This window comes from Microtus oregoni, unplaced genomic scaffold, assembly GCF_018167655.1.
Source record: "Microtus oregoni isolate MIOR12 unplaced genomic scaffold, Mior012 000004F_ref0000308, whole genome shotgun sequence".
Classification (NCBI taxonomy): domain Eukaryota; kingdom Metazoa; phylum Chordata; class Mammalia; order Rodentia; family Cricetidae; genus Microtus; species Microtus oregoni.
In genome coordinates, this window is record NW_024543063.1 from 32,314,069 (window position 1) to 32,320,057 (window position 5,989).

The window sequence follows — 5,989 nt, forward strand, 5'->3', positions numbered from 1 at the left end:
TTAGGGCCCAAAGCTTAGGCAATAATTACCAATAGTGTAAGAAGACCTGCCTTGCAAAGCAAAAAGCTGATATTTACCACCAAGCACCCCCCCAAAGAGTGATACTAAACAAGAACTCAGGTAAGAGAACTGAAGTGAGCCCTAGTATAGTCTACTCAGCCTAAGGGAAAATGTACTCATGAAACAAACTTCTGGACGAAAGGACAAATACACTCATAGACTACAATTTGATTGTGGGTCTTTTTTTTTTTAATGGTTTTTCTATCCCAGCACTTGGGAGGCAGAGGCAGGCGGATCTCTGTGAGTTCGAGACCAGCCTGGTCTACAAGAGCTAGTTCCAGGACAGGCTCCAAAACCACAGAGAGAAACCCTGTCTCGAAAAACCAAAAAAAAAAAAAAAAAAAAAGATTTTTCGAGACAGGGTTTCACTGTATAGTTCTGGCTGTCCTGGAACTCGCTCTGTAGACCGGGCTGTCCTTGAACTCACAGAGATTCGCCTGCCTCTGCCTCCAGAATGCTGAGATTAAAGGCCTGGGCCGCCACCGCCCGGCCAGACACAAGCCCTTGAGGATGACGTGGGAGCATAGCATGGATATTTTTTTTTTCCCAAGATAGGATCTCACTATGTAGCCCAGGTGGGCCTCAAACTCACAAAGATCCACCTGCCTCTGTCTTCTGCACCAAGCAAAATAGAAAGATTAAGGCTGAAAGATTAACTGAAGCTCTCTCCTGGAATGAGAAAAGTGATTAGAAAGAAAGATGCAAAGATTCAAGTAGTCTACCCAAAATGTGTGTCACACATGACAGGAATCCCTAAAAAAATAAAACCGTGGGAATATATTATTAAATTCTCTAATGACTCAAGAGAATTTCCCAGGCTCAAGGACACACCTACTGAGCACACCTGTGAACTGTAAGGATGTCCAAATGCCAAGACCTTAAAATCATCCAGGGAGGAAAGAGTTACCAGAATGGAAAAACTTGGCAGAGTCCCTGCGGACTGAAGAAAGGCAGGACTGAAAACACTGTGTCCTGAGCTAACCAGGCGTGCAGGGAAGACATCAGGACCTACCTGAGTGGGCCTTAAGATTCACTGACCCAGATTAGAAAAGGACAAAGCGGAGGTGGAGGAAGGCCGAAGATTTAACACTATCCTCGAGAGGTTACAATGTCACCGGGAGCAGAAACACAAAAGGCCACTACGAACAACAGGAAAAAGGCTGTGCGGGACAGGGACGTGACGCTAGGTGGGGAAGAGAGCTCCGGTATCAGCCCCGATGTAAACAGAGTGCAGAGCAGAGGCGGATCAGCAAACGAGGGCCAAGCCACCCTCCCGGGGCAGGGAGCCAAGAGCTACCGGGAGATGCGGCCGCTGGAGGCGGCAGGGCGGTGCGCAGGGCCCGGGAGCACCGCGCGCGGCTCTGCACAGACCGACTGGGGTGGCCCAGCGCGGGAGAGCGCGTCCGCGCGCCGAGGCCGCGACAGGGCCGACGGGCGCGGGTCTGGGCGGCGCCGAGGCTCTGGAGCCGAACGCTCCCGGCGCCCCGCACGCCCAGCCCGGAGCCCGCAGCCGGGGCGGGTGGAGGCGCAGAGGCGGCGCACGGACATTCCGCGGCCCGCTGGCCCCCACCCGGCCAGGCGTGCGGCCCGCGGCCGTTGGCGACGGTTGGCGGCGGGGCGGGGCGGGGGCGGACGGAGATCTCGCTCTCGCTCTCGCTCTCGCCCCGCGGGAAGGGGGAGTGGAGGCGCGACCGGCTGCGGGAGCTGCAATTACCGTGTGGGCTGCGGAATTCTCGTGGTGTTTGTCGGGGAGATGCGATAATGGCGTCCGTCCTCGCGAGAGAAGCAGCCGCTCAGCGCAGGCGCGGCGAACACCTCCCCGCGCCCTGCGCCCCGCCCTCAGCGCAGGCTCCCTAGGCTCGGGGCTCGAGGGAGGAGCCAGGCAGACAAGGGGCGGAGCCTGCTCTGAGAGCCTCTAGCGCGCGCTTTCACCGACGGACTCCGGTGAACATGCGCAGTTGTCCTCCCGTGGGCCGAGAGTTGACTCCCAAGGCCCTTAATTCCCCTATCGCGCCCGTGATTTTTGCTAAAGCGGTAAATTCTCCCGTGAGAAATCTGAGAAATGTACGTCCTTTCTGAGGGGGAGTGAATAGATGCTAATGTTGTCCGATGACTACAAATCCCAGGATAGGCTTGTGTGGCGCGATGTATTTTGGGACAGGTAGTCTCCGCAGTTATGATTTGCCTGCTGGGATTTGTAGTTCATCCGGATTCTGGCAGCCGCGTCCCTTCCCTGCCCTGAGGGCTGCTGGGACTTGTAGTGACAACTGCTCAGATAGACTGTGCGTTTCAAAACCGGTCCTACCTACTCGCGCTGAGAGGATCGGTCTCAGACGTTCCGGGCTCGTTTAGTGACGTTGTCGCAAAAATGATCCTACTCCGGTGTGGGCAAGCAGGACATTGTCGCGGTGATAGAGATTATATGTGACATGCTTATGTATCCTTTAATAGGAGCTTCTGCGGCATTGATGTGCACTTTCTCCCAGAAATGCCATTACTGGCTGTCTCTGCACTTGGTTTCTCATTCACGTTCCTCTCCGGGCTCGCTCCTTCCCCTTCCGCATGTTCGCAGTGAGCAACCCTCCAAACAAGGATCCGGGAGCTATTTTCACTTGGAAAGAAAAACTTGACCTTAAGTCTCCTGCCCCCTTCCCCTGGTGAAAGTCATGACTCAGTGACTCAGTGCAGCCACCAGTCGGGCGACCCTACTGAATTAACACTCTTCTAGACCTCTGCGCTAGGTCCTGGTGCTGGTCCTGGGCTACTTTGCCTCACAATGTCTTGAAGACCTCGACCAGGAACTGTGCTCTTAAAACGAGACTTGTCATTTACAGAGAAGAGAATGAAGTCCAAAGAGGCTGAGAAGTTGCTGGAGGTGGCGGCTGGAGCCAGGAGGGCAGGCTTTGGGCATCTTACCATTTTAAGTTGCCCCGCATCCATGTAGAAAGGAAGTTGGCAGCCTAGACTACATAGCAAATTCCAGGACAGCCACATCTTGCCGCGGCGGTGGGGTGAGGTGTGGGGTTGAGGAATGCGTAGAAAAGTAGAAAAGTCTCGTGGGAGCAGGCGCCCTCACCACGGACAGCGTCTCTGTGCCATGAGTCTCTTTCTTGTAAAGGCTTTCTTCTGGTGACCTCGGGCCCCTGGGACTGCAGGATGCAGCCTACTTAATGAAGGCCACCCAAGCTAGCAAACAGGGCAGATATGTCCCATGAACACCTCACAGCTGTATGTAGCCTCCTACAACAACCTGTTTGCTCAAACTACCTCATGAAATTTGTTTGCACCCAGTCTTAGCCAAAAGGTGAAGGAGCCTCAGGGAAAGCTGCAAGGCTCACACCCTGGACTCCAATAAAGTCCTTAGCCTGTAGGGTCCTTTCCTTTTCTCCCACCCACTATTCGACCTCCAGACACAGTGTATCCCCACGACCTATACAAAAGTCTCTTTACATGTGGTATCCCAATCATTTTGCAAAGTGGTCTCCAACATAAAGATCTGAGATTCCAGCTGACCCAGACTCCAGGGAAACAGTAGAGCAATGGGGGGGGGGGGGGAGATTTAGCCCTGATGAACCAAGAGGAGCTCGGGCAGAGACTCCTGGAGTAACTGCCTACTCCCAGCCTACTCCAGCCAGCTTAACACTTTAACTGTGAGAATTCTGAGCATGAAAGCCTGACTGTGTGGAAAACATAAAGTAACGGTGACATCATTCACAGTATGTTCGCCCGGGCACCCTCATTTCCTCCCTTTCACCCATGCCTTTAGCTTTACGTTCTTTGCCATCCCAAGACTTCAAATGCACACAGTGATGAGTGGGCGGTGACGAGCAGGCAGAGTGGTAACAACTAGCCAGCAGTGATGGGGTGAATAAAGAGCCACGGGCCTTAAAATTAGGTCACAATCAGAGATTAAGCTAATTAGAGCAAGATTGCGGAACCAGGGTCTTGAGTGTGTGAAGTGTGTGTGTGTGTACACATGCATGAGTGTTCGTGAGTATTTGTGATATCCATGCCCCTCGACAATCACCCATCTTGTTTCTTTAAGACTGGGTATATCGATGGAGCTTGCAGGGTAGGCTTGCCTGACTGCCTAGTGAGCCCCTGCGGTCCACTTGTCTCTGCCTCCCCAGCTCTGGAATGACAAGCCCACCCACCATGCCTGGCTGTTATACCTGGGTTCTGGGGCTCACGTTTAGCTCCTCATGATTGCAGGGTGTGCTCTTTATCAACTGTGTCGTTTCCCCAATCCTCTTTTCTTTCGATGTCCTGGATTTTACATTAGGTTTGTTTATTCTGTGTGTATGCTGAGAAGCTTGTCCGAGTACAATGGCACCTCGTGGAAATGAGAGAAATTCTCTCCTTCTGCCACCTGGGTCCCAGGGATCAAACTCAGGTGGTCAAACAGATAGCTCCGTTTTTGAGACAAAGTTTTGTTCTGGAACCCAGGCTGTAGCCAGCTGAGAGGTTGGGTGACAGGCCATTCTGTGTGCCCCAGGCAGCCGCTGCATTCCTCCTGTGTGTCGCAGGCCTTCAACAGCAGCCTAGTGGCCACATGTGCCTGAAGACCTTCTGCTTGGCTACACTCTTAGCTGCAGCTTCTCTTCAGTCCAGTCTCCTCAGTATTAATGTGGGATGGGCTCAAAATCCTTGGCATCCTGGCCCAGCCTCTTGCCAGCTAGGAGGCACTCCTGACCCAGGCCACTACTCCAAGCAGTTCCCCACATCTACAGAAAAGAGACAAATGCCACTGTGTAGAATTCAGCTTAAAATAAAAGGAATTTATTTGTGCCAACAGGATGGCTCACCTAGTAAAGGTGATTGACACCAAGCCTAATGGCCCAGGACCTGCAAGGTGGAAGGAGAGAACTGACTCCCACAAATTGTCCTCTGACCTCCACTTGTGTCTGGGTAAACATATGCATGAAATAAATAAGATGTAATTTAAAGTTTTATTCCATTTTGAAAATGAACATATTGATTATATGACTGAATATAAATAAAATTAATAAAGGCAAAAATTAAAAACAATACAAAATAAAAAGCACAATTCTGTTCCTCCTCTCTCTCTCTCTCTCTCTCTCTGTCTCTCTCTCTCTCTCTCTCTCTCTCTGTGTCCTTTATCTTCCTTCCACTCTCCTTCTCTCTCCCATTCCTGAGCCCACAGCCCACTCACACTTCATCCCAATCATCCAGGTTTTGTAGATCTAAGACCTGAAGTCTGTGATGTGAGACTTCCCCATACTCTCCCAGACTCGAAGCCTAAAATAATAGTAACGATGACATTTCTTTCATACCTTCCCGTCCCTGTGGGCCCCTTTAAGAAAGGCTGCTCCAAGCAGCATGGCCAGGGCCACCAAATACACTGTGTCCCTATGTGGACCCTTCATGCATGAAAGGGACACTGTTGGTGTTGGTGGCAAACCTCTGGGCAGAGTCCAGGCTTTCACCTGCTACACAGCATCCTACTTCAGGAACTATATGTGGATCAGGTGGGGTCTATGCTGTGGGTCTAGGGCATCTCCAGCCACCTGGCCTCTGCAATCAAATCACCCAGCCGCAGCCCCCACTCAGCCACTGTGGCTCCACCCTCCTTAAGCTCTTGAACCTGCCCTCTTCTTCCACCTATGTGACAGTTCTGTGTCTGTGCTACATGTCCCCAGAACAGGGTCAACACCACAGGGAAGGGGGACTTCACCCTCGCCCATCCCTCACATCCCTCCTGGTGCTCTCGGGGAATCCATGTCAAGTTTAACTCTCTGGCAAGCTTGCCCAGCTGTTTATCAGTGACCTGAGTGGCCTGTTCCCAGCCAAGGCCACTGGTCCCCAGTCATCCACTCCTGACCTGGGACAGGCAAGAGTTGAAATTTAACCACTAGGTTCAGAGGTTTTGATGAGTTCCTAAAAAAAAAAAACCAGAGGTGTACCCCAC

The 5,989-nt window shown here is 52.1% G+C and overlaps 1 protein-coding gene across 13 annotated transcripts in view; it reads right to left on the minus strand.

The window, feature by feature from the left end:
- The window catches only part of LOC121447442 (BTG3 associated nuclear protein), a 75,108-nt gene extending 73,224 nt beyond the window's left edge, over window positions 1–1,884 (minus strand). For 12 of the 13 annotated variants that reach the window (XM_041650691.1, XM_041650687.1, XM_041650686.1 and 9 more), the window contains exon 1: window positions 1,775–1,884. The gene's annotated coding sequence lies outside the window, so the exon portion shown is untranslated. Of the gene's footprint in view, window positions 1–1,357; window positions 1,652–1,774 lie in introns of those variants that run through there. The other variant, XM_041650681.1, reaches the window with a different exon arrangement.
- Window positions 1,885–5,989: the final 4,105 nt, after the last annotated feature.